We start from the raw sequence: 18,804 nt of genomic DNA, 5'->3' as shown, positions 1-18,804 counted from the left end.
TCACCTAAAGCCACAGTGATGTCACTACTGTAGGTCCAAGTGTATTGATATGGTAAATTTTGATTAAGTCCACAAAGCTCTCCCTTCATTTGACAGGGGCACTTAAAGTAATGTTTCACTCTGCATGAAATAATGTTGTAGTGTTTTCACTGAAGACCAATAGCAGCAGTGTGAGTTATTTTTCCCATCTGGTGTCAGAGTCTTTCATCTATAGAGCCAGCTGATTCATCATGGTCTTGTTTGGAGAAAATCTGCATAATTATGTGTATTAACATGCACACTTTCTCACCTGATTGTAAACATTGCACAAAACTGATGTGAAATGACATTCCGGGAGCAACAAAACACATCTTTATCCAAATTATTGAGGTGGCAGCTAATACATTTGTGTTAAAGAAAGAATTTACACAAATACAGAATGTTTTCTAACGCTACATTCTAAGATTTCTTTTTTTTACTATGCTGAAAATAATAGCCATAATTCAGATCTAGGGGTCCAGATAAAAATATTGTTTCCATGTAGATGTGGCAGCATGTTTTGTCATAATGTAGCATACTTTTTATACTTTTTGCAAATAATCTACATCTAGTACTTATGTGTTGTTTATTCGGCCTATTACTTAGATGAAATACTTTATATAGTATAGTTTCCGGGAATAATATCAGGAAATAAAAAAAGAATATAATAGTATTTTAGTGAAAAAGCAAGCAAAGGAGTTGCTGGTCACGGCTATGGGGGTCATTCCGAGTTGATCGCTCGTTAGCAGTTTTTAGCAGCCGTGCAAACGCATTGTCACCACCCACTGAGGAGTGTATTTTCGCTTTGCAGAAGTGCGAACGCTTGTGCAGCAGATCGCCTGCAAAATCGTTTTGTGCAAAACAAGACCAGCCCTGTAGTTACTCTTCGTGTGCGTTGATTCTAACGACGGAGGGACGGCTTTTGATGTCACACACCCGCCAAGCGAATGCCCAGCCACGACTGCATTTTTTCTGCCATGCCTGTGTTTTTCTAAGCACTCCCTGAAAATGGTCAGTTGACACCCAGAAACGCCCTTTTTCTGTCAATCACCTTGCGGCCGGCTGTGCGATTGGAATCATCGCTAGAACCAGTACAAAACCACAATGGACTTTGTACCCGTACAACAGGTGTGCGCATTGCAGTGCATACGCATGTGCAGATTAGCCGTTTTTTTTTCACTGATCGCTATGCAGCGAATAACGGCAGCTAGCGATCAACTCGGAATGACCCCATATGTCACATGGGCTGATGCAGTGTTGAACACAAGTCAGATGCAAATTTTCCTGAGCCAGGCTTACATAACTAAAGGCAATGCTGAGTTGTACATCTCTTGTTGGCTGTAGCTGGTGGGAAATGGTCATTTACATGTAGGCTAATTTCAGTAGAGAGCAGGGTTGCCACGGGTTGGATATCAAAAGAACAATTATATTTTTGTCGACATGAGAATGTCGACATGGTCATAATGTCAACATTGACCGTGTCAACATTCATCATGTAGACAGTGATTAAATGTTGACAAGTTACAATGTCAACATTTCTTCCTGGTGGAGCAGCATTGACTTACCTGCTCCAGACAGCTGCAGCGACTCCAGCTATGTCTTCCAGGTCTGGTGGTAATGTAATTGTCAGACTGACAATCCTCTGATGTTCTAGTATTTGACTGCTATCCATAATCCCTACCCCTAACCCTCCATGTAGTACCTGAGCCTAGCCTACCCACCACAACCTAACCCTAACCTGCTCAGGAAGCTCCAGGTAGCTGTACCATCTGCAGGGTGCATGACTGGAGCATCCTAGTGATACTAGCTGCAAGACGCCATTCCAGTCACCCTTCTAGCCAGATGCAGGGGCCATGGAGCAGCGGCAGTGCAGTTCCCAGGGCCACGTGCCCTGGGCTGTGTCACCGGTGGCTCACCCCTAGTTATGGCCGTGATTAGAGATAATAAATACCAAATAAATTGCCCCATCACAGCTATAAATTCTACAAAGGTGGTTCAATAAGTAAGGTAACAAGACCAATCACATGTGTAATGTTCTCTATTGCATTCTAATTTCTTGCTAGGCTAAAGCTGCTTCACCTCACAGCCATTGCACTGCACCTCATGTCAGTCATACTGTACCATCATCAGCTGTAAGATGGTGTGGCTGGCTTAAACATGGTCAAACATTGAGGTGCATAGTGTGTTCAGATACAGTATTTGCATCTAAAGGGCATAGCAGCCGCTGAAATTCACTGCCATGGTCATAATGTCATGTCATGGAAACAGGTCTGGGTTTGGTGCACTGGCTGCGGTGGAGGTGATTGGCCGGCCAGATCGCTGCTCATCTTGAATGACTGTCCTGCTGTTATCAAAGGCATAGTACCAAAACTGTTTCCGTGGCATGACGTGTTATCACCGTACACCTTGACAAGATGGCATTGAATTTAAACTGATGATAATGCGCCCTTTAGACAAGAAATCGGATCACACTATGTACCTCAATATTTGATTATGTTTCCGCCTGCGACAACATTTTACAACTGATGTTGGGGCAGTATGACTGATATGAAGCACAATCTAATGGCTGTGAGGGGAAGCAGTGATCAACCTGCTCTGGCTTGGTGGGAAATTAGAATAAAATAGAGAACATCACACACGTGAGAGGCCTTGTTAGCTTACTTATTGAATCACTCTCACATATTATGCCCAGATTTTAATATAATTAGAAATGTGTTATTTATATCACATAATCCATGCATTTTACTCCCTTGCACATATTTGTGAATGTTGTTGATTAATACCTTTTTTCTTGGTGGTCTATATGAGGAAGACATGTTTTTTTCATTAAGTTGCAGCAGCCTGCTAAACATGACTTTCTGTCTAAATTAATATAGGGGAAGCATATCAGATATTCAGGCCTTACTCTTTTTTAAATTGCCTGCAGATGAGTTATAGACAATAAAGCAATGACCAGGTCACATTTTACAAACTTGAGCTGTTGAAACGTATCTTTGTCTACATCTTACATACCACACATTACCCACTTTTAACATAATCCACAAGAATAACAAGGGGTAATCATGTTAGTGCTCAGTTGTGGTTCTCAGTAAAACATACCTGATCTGCACAGTTCATAAACTCTGATACTATGGAAATCAATCAGCTAATTCCAGTATTACACTCAACAAACTGTTTGCTGCTCTTTCTCCTGACAAATAAAATTAGTGCGCTAGAAGCAGGAGAGAGCGTAATTAATAGATCAACTTGTTATTTAGCTACATGAGGTAAAATTAGTTCCTTAAAATGCTAATTGCTTGACGAAAGGAGCTAAATTAGTGGACACTGCAACAGACTCAGGGAAATTAGAGGCAAAGCTCCTGTATAAATTTATTAGGTAAATATACTGATTCCTTGTGCAATAATAATATACTGTACTATCTTCTATTCTCAGGAGAAAGTTTTAATTATGACAACCTTTAATCTCTAAACAGCATGTATTCTGAATAAAATCCCATTTCTTCCGTCAGCCGTAAGTTCATAGTTTTAAGCTAAAGTTTTATAAGAAGCAAAGAGTCTTTTAACAACGACATTTTTCTAATTTCATGGTTCACCGATCAGTCAGTAAAGATTTAAATAATTCAGAAAGAAAGCCTATTCTGTTTCTTTTTTAGAACTGTAAATCAAGGGAAATTGTCTGACGTTTAATGTTTTAACCCTTTTAACAACTGTTCATGTTGGTTTAAGGAGAATGTTATTATAATGAAGGTGAATAGCAGTCAAGGACTTTTCTGATTAGATTTTAGACCTTTAGCCTTTCATATAAAATGTGAAAGCATAAAAGGCACTGTAAGGAAAAATGACATTGTGTTCTGTTTTATTTGTATTCAAGTGTATAGAAGCAGATGTGTGCTAACTTCAGAGCTTATGATATAAACTCCTTCAGCAAATATATATAAGATCAAAAGTACAATCGTATTTCTCCAAAGAAAATCTCAGTATAATCCAAATAATCCATAATCTGTAAAGTAATTGTTGCCAATTATGTAATTCAATTATTTTTTTCAAGTCAGTAAGTTTACAACAGAATCTGTAAAAAAAGCAGTAAAGCCTTTGTTTAAATGGATAGTCTGTTTTGAGGTACTGTACTGAGCTTTGAGGTACAGATATTTACAGGTCCATGTTCAAATCCACTGTTGCACAAAGCTTCCGCAAAGCAGCAGATTCCACTGGAGACCTGACTGGTGAGTGAATGGGTTTCTAGAGGTCTAGATTACAGAGAAGTTAGAACAGCTGTACCACCAAATAAAGTTGTTTGAGCCCAGTTGAAGGAATATATAAAGGGCAAGGCATATAGCTGAAAAATGTAGTTAGTATGAAAAGCCTAGTTGTAAACCAGAGTCAAACAGCAAGAAGCTTCACATCCAGGAATCATAGAATAAAACTATAATTGGACAAGTATCATGCGTCCAACTTTATAAGGGTCAAAAGAGGCAATGGTGCTGTATTTTCCCAGCTAGTTTGTGTCAACTATATATTAGTTGAGATCAGATGTATTTAATGTACTGACCCCTTTGGTTGGGAGGCCAGTCCAACAGTTAAGATCTGCACAAATATTTACTGTCACTTGCCTAACACCAAAGTACAAAACGCCCAGTACAACAGCCAATGCGTTAGAGTGGATGTTGAAGTTGACTTATAGATATGAGATGCAGTAACCCGTGCTTACAAATACCTAGCGCATAACAAGCTGATGGCAAGCCAGAGAATTAATCCCACTTTAAAACAATTCTCACAAAGGGCCTAATTCAGGTTGGATCACAAATGACAATCCAACCGGAATTTTTCCGGTGGGTGCATGTGCAGTAAATGCAAACGCCTCAGCCTTCCAATCAGGCAGGAGGAGGCGGCAACACTCTGTTTCCTAGGTGGAGACGGAGCATTGCGGGGGTGGTTTCAGGAAATTGAGGAGTGGTGGTGCGAATGGGGGGGGGCGTGATCGGGGCAGCTACGTGACGTCACATGCACGAAGATGGCGGCGGCCCTCCTGCCATCGCAGCCAGGCTGTGCCGGCAGAAGGCATCCACAATTTCTGCGAACATGCTGAAATTGTGGTGCGACCGCAGTTTCAGCGGGTCGCAGGGAGGGGCAGCAGTTTGCATGCTGGGCAGCCTTGCCCTGTGTTAGGCAGCCCACAGCATGCGAGCAAAAGGATTGCAAATTCTGCTAAAATGCAGAATTTGCAAACCTTACTGAATAGGCTCCTATGTACATATATGTGGATCACAGATACTATCAGCTTCTTGAATAATAGAGCATTTCAATTGACATCATTTGCAATAACTTTTTATTTTTTTATACATTTCAAAGCATTTCTCCCAAAGCAAGTAATTCCTGCACTGGACTCCAGTCTTATCATAGTTTAACTGTGGCATGATCTTTTTAATAGCCTTGGGTACAGTACTCAACAATGTTCAGTGTCAAGCGATGACAGACAGGGGTAAATGAATGGGCTACAAAGATTCCTCATTGTCTCTTGCTCTTGCTGAAACTGGCATTAATCCAGGTCTTGCCTGCTAACACCATAGAAAGTAGCAGCTGGTGAGTAACATTAGCAAACAGGGCCCGAGGGCTACCCATGTTCTTCCTCTCTGTTCACCAACTGCTATTCAGTGAAACAGCTGGATCAAAAAAGATTCAGTCAAGATGTAGTTAGAGCTTATGTGTACAACTGTTCTGATATATATTGTCTGCTACAGGCACAAATTATGATAGCTGTGAAAGCAAACCTACTTGGCTGGGAGTAAAACTGGTATATTTATTTTTCTACAGTTCTTGTTGTTCTCTAACACTGCTGTGAAATTTGCAGGCTGGTAATCCCATTTGGTAATACAGGTTGAGTATCCCATATCCAAATATTCCGAAATACGGAATATTCCGAAATACAGACTTTTTTGAGTGAGAGTGAGGTAGTGAAACCTTTGTTTTCTCATGGCTCAATGTACATAAACTTTGTTTAATACACAAAGTTATTAAAAATATTGTGTTAAATGACCTTCAGGCTGTGTGTATAAGGTGTATATGAAACATAAATGAATTGTGTGAATGTAGATACACTTTGTTTAATGCACAAAGTTATAAAAAATATTGGCTAAAATTACCCTTATGCTGTGTGTCCCTCTATGACCTTCTACCAATTAAGTTAAGATTCTCCTTGATATTACTTTTAATATAACACCTGTTTTTTTTAGCGCAGGATTTTGATATTCCTTTTTATGTGATTTTTATATATAGTAATCTACCATTTATTGAGCTTGTGTTAAAATAAAATATTTATTTATACATATATGGTTTTTATATATCTATAATTCATATACTTTAACACTATTGGTCGCTAGAAACCCTTATGCTACATCACACACACACACACATATATATATATATATATATATATATATATACATCAGTCCAGCCGGCACACCAGTTTTGAAAAAGTCACCTGCTCCGGTGTCCAGACCCGAGATGTATGTATGTATATATATATATATATATATATATATACCGTATATACTCGAGTATAAGCCGACTATTTCAGCACTTTTTTGTGCTGAAAAAGCCCCCTCGGCTTATACCCGAGTCAGTGGAAGGAGGGACACGGAGGGCACAGCGCGCGGCTCTCCTGTGTCCCTCCTGCGTCTCCGTCTCCGGCGGCGTGTGTGTGTATGTTAAATGAACTGCCCGTTCGTGAGCTCTGATTGGCTCACGAACTGGCACTTCATTTAATACACACACGCCGCCGGAGATGGAGACGCAGGAGGGACACAGGAGAGCCGCGCGCTGTGCCCTCCGTGTCCCTCCTTCAGAAGACAACGCGGGAGCGATGGAGGGTAAGTACCCTTCCTGGCACTGTGGGGCATATCTGGAAGCATGAGGGCACATCTGGCACAGTGGGGCATATCTGTCATATCTGGCAGCATGAGGGCACATCTGGCACTGTGGGGAATATCTGGCATATCTGGCAGCATGAGGGCACATCTGGCACTGGGGCATATCTGGCATATCTGGCAGCATGAGGGCATATCTGGCACTGTGGGGCATATCTGGCAGCATGAGGGCATATCTGGCACTGTGCGGCATATCTGGCAGCATGAGGGCACATCTGGCATATCTGGCAGCATGACGGCATATCTGGCACATCTGGCACTGTGGGGCATATCTGGCAGCATGAGGGCATATCTGGCACTGTGGGACATATCTGGCAGCATGAGGGCATATCTGGCACTGTGGGGCATATCTGGCAGCATGAGGGCACATCTGGCATATCTGGCAGCATGAGGGCATATCTGGCACATCTGGCACTGTGGGGCATATCTGGCAGCATGAGGGCATATCTGGCACTGTGGGGCATATCTGGCAGCATGAGGGCATATCTGGCACTGTGGGGCATATCTGGCAGTATGAGGGCATATCTGGCACTGAGGGCTGTGTACGGCTAGAGCTGCATTTCCCACCCTAGGCTTATACTCGAGTCAATGAGTTTTCCCAGGTTTTTGTGGTAAAATTAGGTGCCTCGGCTTATATTCGGGTCGACTTATACTCGAGTATATACGGTACATATCTGTTTAAATAGCAAATGGAGGATGTGCTCTATAGTGTAAAACAGTTTTTTAAAAATAAAAACATTTTTGTATATGGATACAAATAAAAGCAAACAATATTGCCCGTACCAACACGTAACCAGTGTGGGCTGGTTACCACATGATTCCACACACAAAACCAAGGCAGATACCGGAACACTCCTATCAGCGGAACAGGATTCCTCAACCCGTTTACCGGCCTCGTATACCGTCACGGGTAGGATCACAGCCGCCGAGCTTCGGGTGTCTAGGACGCCAGGGATCAGAGACTCAGTAGCGTCAGCAGACGCCGCTCTAGGAGACTCCGCCCGAGGCCGGAGTCTGGTAAAGAGGTTTGGGAATCCTGTTCCGCTGATAGGAGTGTTCCAGTATCTGCCTGGGTTTTATGTGTGGAATCATGTGATAACCAGCCCACACTGGTTACGTGTTGGTACGGGCAATATCGTTTGCTTTTATTTGTATCCATATACAAAAAAAATTTGAGTATTAATAAACTGTTTTACACTATGGAGCGCATCATCTATTTTCTTTTTTAACAGATAAAATACCCGGAGGATTATGGATTGGATAAAGAGAGGAGAGCAGCGGCCCTGATATTTAAAAGGGGTCTAGTGTTACTACACAAAAAACTGTGTGTCTTTTTCCCATTACTCAGAGCCATATACATGTTATTATTGGGTTATTGTATCTGTAACATTAAGTGCAGTTTCTGTTATTTTATGCACATATATATATATATATATATATATATATATATCTCTCGTCAAAATGTATAAGTGTGCGCTCATGTGGATCAAATATAATCTGTAGTTTAAAACGAGCAGGTATCGCACGTACAAGAAACAAATGATATAGACGCTTATCAGTCCATAAAAATAGGGTCCAGGATATCTCACTTCACATTTACTCCCTTCCCGGGAGTTACCCTGGACCCTCTTTTGATGGACAGATAAGCTTTTATATCATTTGTTTCTTGTACGTGCGATACCTGCTCGTTTTAAACCGTGGATATATTTTATGTACTTAATTAAATGTGAAAAATTATCTTTCGATATTCTGGGAGCATTTCCAATTAACACTCACTAAGTAGAAAAATGCTATAAGTACATATAGGTTTAAACGGTACACACTATTGGTTGTTTCTTTTTCTCTTTTGCATATCACTGTGATGATATTGGTCTGAGGACCGAAGATTCCTATCTGAGATAAATGTTTGTCCCATTTTTTTCACTAAATATCATTCTATGTCCCCACCGTCATTTTCTAGGCATTATTAGGCGCTGATTACTTCTATTTTTTACACATATATATATAAATATATATACATGTTTTATATATATATATATATATATATGAATATATATATATATATATATATATATATACACATACATACAGTGCATCGGGAAAATATTCACAGCGCTTCACTTTTTCCACATTTTCTTATGTTACAGCCTTATACCAAAATGGAATAAATTCATTTTTTCCCTCAAAATTCTACACACAATACCCCATAATGACAACATGAAAAAAGCTTTTTTTTAGATTTATGCAAATGTATTAAAAATAAAAAACTAAGAAATCACATGTACATAAGTATTCACAACCTTTGCCATGAAGCTCAAACTTGAGCTCAGGTGCATCCAGTTTCCACTGATCATCCTTGAGATGTTCCTACAGCTTAATTGGAGTCCGCCTGTGGTAAATTCAGTTGATTGGACATGAGTTGAAAAAGGCACACACCTGTCTATATAAGGTCCCACACTTGACAGTGCATGTCTGAGCACAAACCAAGTGTGAAGTGCAAGGAATTGTCTGTAGACCTCTCAGACAGGATTGTCTCAAGGCACAAATCTGGGGAAGGGTACAGTAAAATATCTGCTGCTTTGAAGGTCCCAATGAGCACAGTGGTCATCATCCGTAAATGGAAGAAGTTCGGAACCACCAGGACTCTTCCTAGAGCTGTCCGGCCATCTAAACTAAGCGATCGGGGGAGAAGGGCCCTAGTGACAAAGAACCCCCTCTTTCAGAGCTACAGCATTTCCTCTGTGGAGAGAAGAGAACCTTCCAGAAGGACAATAATCTCTGCAGCAATCCACCAATCAGGCCTGTATGGTAGAGTGACCAGACAGAAGCCACTCCTTAGTAAAAAAAAAAGCACAAGGCAGCCCACCTGGAGTTTGCCAAAATGCACCTGAAGGACTCTCAGACCATGAGAAATAAAATTCTCTTTGGCGTGAATACCAGTCATCATGTTTGGAGGAAACCAGGCACCGCTCATCACCAGGCTAATTCCATATCTACAGTGAAGCATGGTGGTGGCACATCATGCTGTGGGGATGTTTTTCAGTTTCAGGAACTGGGAGACTAGTCAGGATAGAGGGAAAGATGAATGCAGCAATGTACAGTGACATCCTGGATGAAAACCTTCTTCATAGCGCTCTTGACCTCACACTGGGGCGACGGTTTATCTTTCAGCAGGACAATGACCCTAAGCACACAGCCAAGTTATCAAAGGAGTGGCTTTAGGACAACTCTGTGAATGTCCTTAAGTAGCCCAGCCAGAGCCCAGACTTGAATCCGATTGAACATCTCCAGAGAGATCTGAAATGGCTGTGCACCGACGCTTCCCATCCAACCTGATGGAGTTTGAGAGGTGCTGCAAAGAGGAATGAGCGAAACTTCCCAAAGATAGGTGTGCCAGGCTTGTGGCATCATATTCAAAAAGACTTGAGGCTGTAATTGCTGCCAAAGGTGCATCAACAAAGTATTGATCAAAGGCTGTGAATACTTATGTACATGAGATTTCTTAGTTTTTAATTTTAATAAATTTACAAAAATCTCAAAAAAACCTTTTATCACATTGTCATTATGGGGTATTGTTTGTAGAATTTTGAGGGTAAAAATGATTTTATTCCAGTTTGGAATAAGGCTGTAACATAACAATATATGGAAATAGTGAAGTGCTGTGAATACTTTCCAGAGGCACTGTGTATATATATATATATATATATATATATATATATATATCCGTGTGTATTTGTGTGTGTTTATACACTATAATTATAATAATGAAAACTGCATTCTTTATTCATACATCATTTCGGGGATATTCCCCGTTATCAGGGACAAGTGTACATAAGTCAGCAAAGGAAGAAAAAAGGAAGGCTCTTGTGTGGGCGCACTCTTAATTAGTTGAAATAGAGTTCAAATAGTTTTAATTATGCATGGTAGTAAATAAAATATAACTTTTAATGTATATACATTAAAAAGAGTGTCTCGTGATTACCCATTGGGCAAAATAGGATCCAACAACTAAATGTGATTTAAAATGCATATTAAATAGAAAAGTTTTTTTAGAACAGAAATGGTTGTAAAAAATGAGGTAATGTTCTGGTCCTGTCTCACAAGATGTGATAAGAAAGGATGTAGACACTTTGCTATTCTACATCCATTTCTGCCTGACCAGTACAGAAAATCTGTATTGTTGAGACCAGATTATGGTCAATTATAAAATCTGAAAAAGCTGGACAGGTCCGGCAATGGATTAGAATTAGAAGGCATAGATGATTGAATGCGGGGTGCCCTACTACTGCATCCAGCCTAACGTAGAAAGCAGATCCACATTTTTCTGTGACCCGTTGTCACCCTCTCTTCAGTATATAGGTGCACTCTCATTGGCGTCTAACCCACCTTCTTGTCTACTACCATACCACACTGCCAGTGCCCGATCCCGTCCGATCTTGGAAGCTATACAGTGTTGGGCTGTGTCAGTACCTGAGGGGGAGACTCACAGGGAATACACAGTGTAGCAGACTTTTTATCCATGCGATGTGCGTTATTTGACACCAACAGCAGTATCACCACTTGATCTCATCTTTTCTTTATATTATCTCTACCCCTTGTATGCATACTCTGTTAACACAATGATTTAAGACCCTCTGAGTTCTCATTTTGAAACAAACCACACAGTGCTTTTGGTTGGTGACTGGTGGGAAGTGGGTAATGTCTCACTATCCATTGCCAGACCTGTCCAGCTTTTTAAGATTTGATAATTGACCATAATCTGGTCTCAACAATACAGATTTTCTGTACTGGTCAGGCAGAAATGGATGTAGAATAGCAAAGTGTCTACATCCTTTCTTATCACATCTTGTGAGACAGGACCAGAACATTCACTCATTTTTTACAACCATTTCTGTTCTAAAAAAACTTTTCTATTTAATATGCATTTTAAATCACATTTAGTTGTTGGATCCTATTTTGCCCAATGGGTAATCATGAGACACTCTTTTTAATGTATATCCATTAAAAGTTATATTTTATTTACTACCATGCATAATTAAAACTATTTGAACTCTATTTCAACTAATTAAGAGTGCGCCCACACAAGAGCCTTCCTTTTTTCTTCCTTTGCTGACATATGTTCTTTCTGGCTCTGGGCGCACCACCATACTGGACAGAGATTTGATAATTTAAAGAAAATTTATCCTAATTGTCCGAATTCTGGTTTGTTCATTATAACTGCTATCCCATTTACACTGAGACCAGTGTCGGGTCATCCCTGTTCTTTTCTCACAAGTGTATATAAATGAACAAACAAATAACATACATATATATCCACTCCAAAAGATCAAAGCAATGAATAATCACTCTTACTTGCCAGATGCCACCATCTGAGTTCTGGGCCATGCTCCAGGAATGGACATTACAGACCACTGATGTCATCAGGTGGAGTCAGATGGCTGAGGCGGCAGATACAATATGGTTATTAAGCAACACTCGTAATATATAAATATTTTTTGTAACACAATAAACCATAGCTCGCAGCATATGATACAAAATGACAAGTGCTATAAATAATCATGGTTAAAAAACAGCAGCATACGGAACACTCTACATGTTTATAAACCAGTAATAATAGTATTACTCTTTGACTATTAATTGCAGGACATTATACAGGCTGGTCTACAGTTGACATAACGATTAATAAAGTTTAGAAACCACAAAAACACAATTGTTACTAAAAGCATTGTAAACCTAATGTTTCATTCAATCCTTTTGGGGCAACTGTATTCACAGGGCCAGTAATAGAAATCTTGGGGCCCTGTACACTTCTGCCTCCGTGGCCCTCCTGCCACTCCCCCCTTGAGCTTGTACACAGGAAAGATGATATATATATATACACACATATACTGTACACACACAGACATATATATATATATATAAATACTGTGTATATATATATATTAGGATTTCAAATAAATAAACCAAATGTACCGGACAGACAGTCGTCCGCTTGCAGACAACCAGGTCATCTCCTTCTTCAGCAGGGGGGGTGGAGAATAATTCAGTAGAGATGCGCCGCAGTCGCCGGGCACAGTGTCGGTGGTGTCATTCATTATCACACCACCAGGTGACCAAGGTGACAGGATTGCTTGGGAAGAAGGGGTCACCAGGAGAGCGGAGGTCGATGGGGGTTTTACCCTGCCGTTGTGCCTGTCGCGATGTCCGCAGTATTATATGGCAGCGCAGCACCAGGCCAAGTGACAAAGTACGCGTGGAGGTGGGGGGAAGAATGGACAGAGCAGGATTTATTTATTTTTTACTTAATTAGCAGGGGGAGCGGACTATGTAAATGCATATCACAGTAAGCTCTGGCACCCATTTTTTGTGCCCCTCTGCCTCGGGGCCCCTCTGAACCGTGGGGCCTGGTATAACTGTCCCCTTTGACCTCCCCTGTTGCCGGGCCTGGGTATTCAACATAAACATCCATCTACTTTCTTTTTGTAATAGTAGTTTAGATCTCTTACCACCTATAATTGTAATAGGCACATGATCAACGATATTGGCTTGAATAGATGCCTGGCCACTGGTTGCTCACTATTACCTGTAGTTAGAGCCTGTTTAATGGCACTCCTGTGGAAAGCCATATGCTCATTAAATTGTCTTTGAGTTTTACCCACAAAAGACAATACACAGGGGTAGATTAACATGTAAACTACATACAGGTAACGGCATAGCTCATTTTAAATGTTTTGCATGTGTGCAGCTGGTTAAATGTCTGTTCGGGCAATAATGGATTACAAGTCACACAGCCTAGGCATTTAAAGCACCCAACATTTTTGCTCCAAAAATGTGAAGGTCTTTTTTTAGTAAGATCGGTGATATCTAATTTAACCACTTGATCTCTTATGTTTCTGCCCTGGATATAACTGGGTAGTTTGGTGTTCTGAAGGGCAGGCAAATCCCTATCTGTATTATTAATGGGCCAGCAGTTTTTCTAGTGGTGATAGAACTATTAGTGGTGAATTTATTGACCCACAGAACATCTTGAAAAAGATTCAGATTCATTGTGTGACTTACTGGGTAAAATCCCCTTTCAACAAATTTCTCAAGCATGTCATCCAAAGCTATGCAGTCATAGCTGAATCAGAGGTTATTCTTTTCACACACAAAACTTGTGACTATGGAAGCCCCTGATGTAGGGACAACGGGTGGAAGCTGTTGTGTCTTAGAAGTGTTTTATGGTCTGTACTATTAACATAGAGAAAGGTCATATATACATATATACTATACACAGAGGCGGCACTTGGATAATAAATTCAGTTCAGACAAAAGCTAGCATAATCAATGTTTCTAAGTGTAATTCCTCTTTTTTATATATAAAAAATCCGGTACAGAATATAAATATATATACTGTACCGGATTTTCTATTTGCCGGACTAACAGAGGCCAGGCAATTCTAATACGATAATACACATTTGACCCAATAACTATGTGCCGCGAGTAGGTCTAAAGCATTATAGATTAATATAAACATAAACAACTAATAAATGTGAATTAAAGATTAAATGAGTTTAATCTTTAATTCACATTTATTAGCTGTTTAGTTTACACAGCGCCACCCAGTGACCTAAATAGGAAAATATGTCCGGATTAAAAGAGGTGCCGGGCCATAAATTGCCTGAAAATCGGTGATGTACATGTACAATATTTTACCATTGGCATGAATCTGTTGTTGGTGTATAGTCCTCCTTTTTAGGACAGCTAATGTATTATTTTATATAATAGCATAATTTCTCAGACTGTAAAACTGTTTCCAGTGACCCTTTGTAGCTAAATGTGTGCATCTATGCATGGCAGGCTAAATACTGTCTAGGTGGACCTTGAAAAACACAAATCCCAATCACAATTTTACTGAATTGTTTTTTGTTTTGTTTTTACCTTTTTTACATACTTTATTAAATGTGAACATATAAAGCCCAGATAATAAAATATATAGAAGAACTACAATCAGCACACTGAAGAAAGGAAATGTTATTGTGTAGTTTCTCAGTGTTGAAAAATGAGGACATTTCAGTGACAAATCTTTTAATATTGGGCCTGGAAATTAGGGACAGTTGTCGATTACATAATAATAACAAGGACTACTAGACATTTTTCTAAATTATAAAATTTATTGCAATAGATGTGCATCCTTACATTTATTAAAAAAAAATCTCAACATAATATGCTATCATTTTACAGTATTAAAAATGGTTTTAATTTTGATCCTTTTTGAAAAGAATGTATTGTTCTAATTAAAATAATAACTCATTCGCTTTACTAAATGCTCTGTATTCACATTACACAGTAAATAAGTACTGCATTTCATTGTTCAGAAATAATTTATTCTAATAGTATTCATTGCTGAAAATAGTTAGAAAGAATAGGAAGACATGTTTATGATAAAATGTAAATAATATGAATTAAGATTATAACGAATTCAGAAATAATGTAGTGAATGGGTTATTGTTGTAGCAAGAATATGGCTTGTTTTATTAGGTGGAATTAGAGTGACCCTAAATTGGAATACAAACAAATTCAGAGTCTTCTCCGCACCATTAGTCTCTCACCGACCTTGCAAAGCTTCAAACTGGCACTGAAATCCCACCTATTCATCAAAGCATACCCTCCCTATGCATAACCTAGTCTTCCATTCCCCTGCCTCCTGCCTTGAACATCTCAGCTTTGCTTACATATTGCCATCAGGCAACCTCCCGCTTGCTTGCACCTTATGTCATCTGTCTGTCGACTCTTCCCACTAGATTGTTAGCTCTTCAGAGCAGGGCCCTCTTTCCTCTTGTTATCTAAGCCCTCTTCTCAACACATTTCACTCGCAGCTCTCCCCTACTCAGCGACCATCTTTACTCGATCTTTCTCCTGCTGGTAAAGGCTCATCTCTATCTATGGCCGCAAGCTCCTAGTAGTACGATGATCACTCCCTCACTACTTACATCTTAGCTGTATTATGTCTTGAGAATTGTGGTGCTCTCTGTTACCTGTACTCTATTTCTGTTATTTATTTACTGTAATGCTAAGTTTTGTCTCCCTGTACTGTCCTTTGTACGGTGCTGTAAAACACTTGTGGCGCCTTATAAATAAAATGTAATAATATAAAACAAAGCAGTTTATTGTGTGGTACATATAAGAATAGTTGTGTTCTAGAGATCAAGTATTTATAGTGAAGAAGACAAATAGTATCTGTAATTAGTAAGGTTGAAAAAATATCTACCAATCAATCAAGTTAACCTTTTCATAAATTCTAATGACATTCATCCAGAAGAATAGAAAACAAAACCCAAGTTGCTAATTTAAATTCAAAATGGGGTAAAAATCATGTTGAACATCATACTGTACATGGTAATTAGATACACGTTCTGGATCAATCACAGCCATTAAAGGGATCCAATCCATTTTATTCAAAGGCATCCCTTCTACAACTGTTATTGAGTTCTCTTGTGATGACCAAACCTGTGCCTTGCTGTATATACAAGAAATGACCGAGTAGTGACATTGGTGGTAAAAGAGTATGATTGCACTATAATTTCATGTATCAGCCTTTGATAGCATCCCAGTGTTTTGTTCATCTTTACAGAAGCTGTCTGACAATGTCTGCTGCTATTCAGCTTTCAATCAACTAACATTCCTAAGTCCTTTTCCATTTTCAGATATCCCTAATTGTTTATCATTTGATCTGTGAGTGTCATAGTTATTACCCAGCCTACTGTAGGTGCTTTTGTTACTATCCTGCATTGTGGTAATAACTCTACATAGCTTAGGGTCCTCAGCAAATATACACACCCTACATTTTAGGCCATACATAGGGTCATTGAGGATTTAAAAGGACTTGTCCTAGTTATGCCTGTGTTACACAACTACTAACTATATACGAAATAAATCCCAGCCTGAATATAGGCCACTCAGTCTTCTCTCCTTCAACTGATTTTCTGCCCACATACCAAACTGTTATATACCTTAGTATTGAAAGTTTCCATACTAGCAAAATCTAGTTTAAAACGAATGTCCTATTTCGGACCAGAGGTGGATTTAGACCTCATGGGACCGAAAGCAAGACACCGATTTGGGGCCCCCAGAAGCTCCATACCTACAGTATGTAGCATAATATCCTAGGATGTGTTGTATGTGCTTTCTTTTACTGAGGATTGATATTAACTTGACGCTCACAGTATATACTTACCTATTTTCATGAACTAACTAATGATAAGGGTGTATCTGTATGCCTACCGAAGTTGGTAGTCTCAACATTTGTGAGGTTTGGCTTTATCTACAACCAACATTTATCCACAACCAACTACCCATGTCCTGGTTTGACACATGGGGGTCCATTTATAATTTTTCGCATATTCAATGCAATCTAGGCACGATATCAGTGCCCAGGAATGCATTGCAATATGCAATTTCTTCAGGTAAATGTATTAACATGTACTGGAGCCCGTCCCTGCGATGTGCAGTTAGAGCTGCTGGGGCTTCTGCGCATGTGTGGTCCCACTGACCGCACATGCACAGTGGCCATTTCCAGTGGAGGGATCCTGAAATAATAACCTCAATTAAATACCTCGGTCGGCAGGCCCCCTGAGACCCACCGGGCTCTAATTAGCCACTTGTATTGCTTTGTGATAAATCCGCTACTGATTTTGACTGGTCTTTCTTGAAACAATGCATAGATTGTGTTCTAAAACTATCTCCAGCACATATGTTCCCTCCCCATTGAGAGTCCTGTAAAAACCCTCCTTATTACCTAAATTTTCATTCAGTTATTAACCTTTCTAACGCCTGTTGTCATGCTAGCACATGCTAGCTCTGATAGGAGCTTGTTCATAGTTGAACGTAATTTATGTTTTATGGCAAATTTAAAATGGAAATGGAAAAAGTGTGCGTTTGGCTACCTACTAAGATTTGCCAGTAGATGTAACATGTGACCAGCTCTGCATAGCTAGCAAATTAACTTATCTCCTCATGCCAGTAACAGGAGCAGATGCATCTGGAATAGAGCACAGGGGGGTATATTTAATAAAATTAAATTTTGAGAGGCACTTTATGAATCTTCAAAATTGGTTGAAATCGATTCCTTTTGGAGTTTCTAAACTTTTTGAAAAATTCCTTATTTACCAAAAATCAATTTTGCTTTCGATTTTCAAATCAAATTCGATGTGGATTCATGTTTGAAAGGGAATTAGAATTGAATTTATGAAATCCCTTCCTAAATCGAACCTCAAATCCCCATTGATATCCCCAGCAAAATTTAATAGAACACCGTCATTGCTTCCTATTGGTCCAAATGTATCACATACATACTAAATAAAGGGGAAGCTCTCTCATTACACTGTTTTAAGCTTACTCTAAATCTAGCTTCTGCCTGCCTTCAACTTTATGTGTTTACATTGTCAGTTTTTGGTCAAAAAACCTCTATCTGCTCCCTGATTTTTGCATATTTTGGGGTTTGTTTGCTTTTGTGTGATTATGCAATAGATAGAAGAGCACAATGTCGAACATTTTTGAAAAATTATATAAAAATATGCGTTTCAATTACATTTTTATAAAACAAAACAAATATGCAGTCTGTCATGAATTCTCTTTATACTTATGCTTAGCAGGAGTTTGTGGTTTTAACAATGGCCTCAGAAGCCAAGAGCAACAGCCATAGGCTAAATAACCTTTTTGGGTGGCTGGGGAACAAATTAGAACAATATAGTAACATTTACTATTAGTTACTTTATTAGCACATACTGGTATCTTACAAAACAAACATCACTCTGGCATTTGTCCAATAAGATTTTTGACAGACAGGGATGAATTGCTGAGGATGTAGGCATCATGGGCTGAA

General features: G+C 39.4%; 1 protein-coding gene and 1 pseudogene across 3 annotated transcripts in view; both read left to right on the top strand.

Annotated features, from left to right (window-relative positions):
* The window catches only part of TOX (thymocyte selection associated high mobility group box), a 367,184-nt gene that overhangs the window by 262,676 nt on the left and 85,704 nt on the right, over positions 1-18,804 (top strand). The gene's annotated exons all lie outside the window — the stretch shown is intronic.
* Positions 11,334-11,452, top strand: LOC134930295 (5S ribosomal RNA; annotated as a pseudogene).

This window comes from Pseudophryne corroboree, chromosome 5 (assembly GCF_028390025.1).
Source record: "Pseudophryne corroboree isolate aPseCor3 chromosome 5, aPseCor3.hap2, whole genome shotgun sequence".
Lineage (NCBI taxonomy): Eukaryota > Metazoa > Chordata > Amphibia > Anura > Myobatrachidae > Pseudophryne > Pseudophryne corroboree.
Note: the sequence above shows the minus strand (reverse complement) of the source record. Positions and strands in the feature narration are given on the sequence as shown.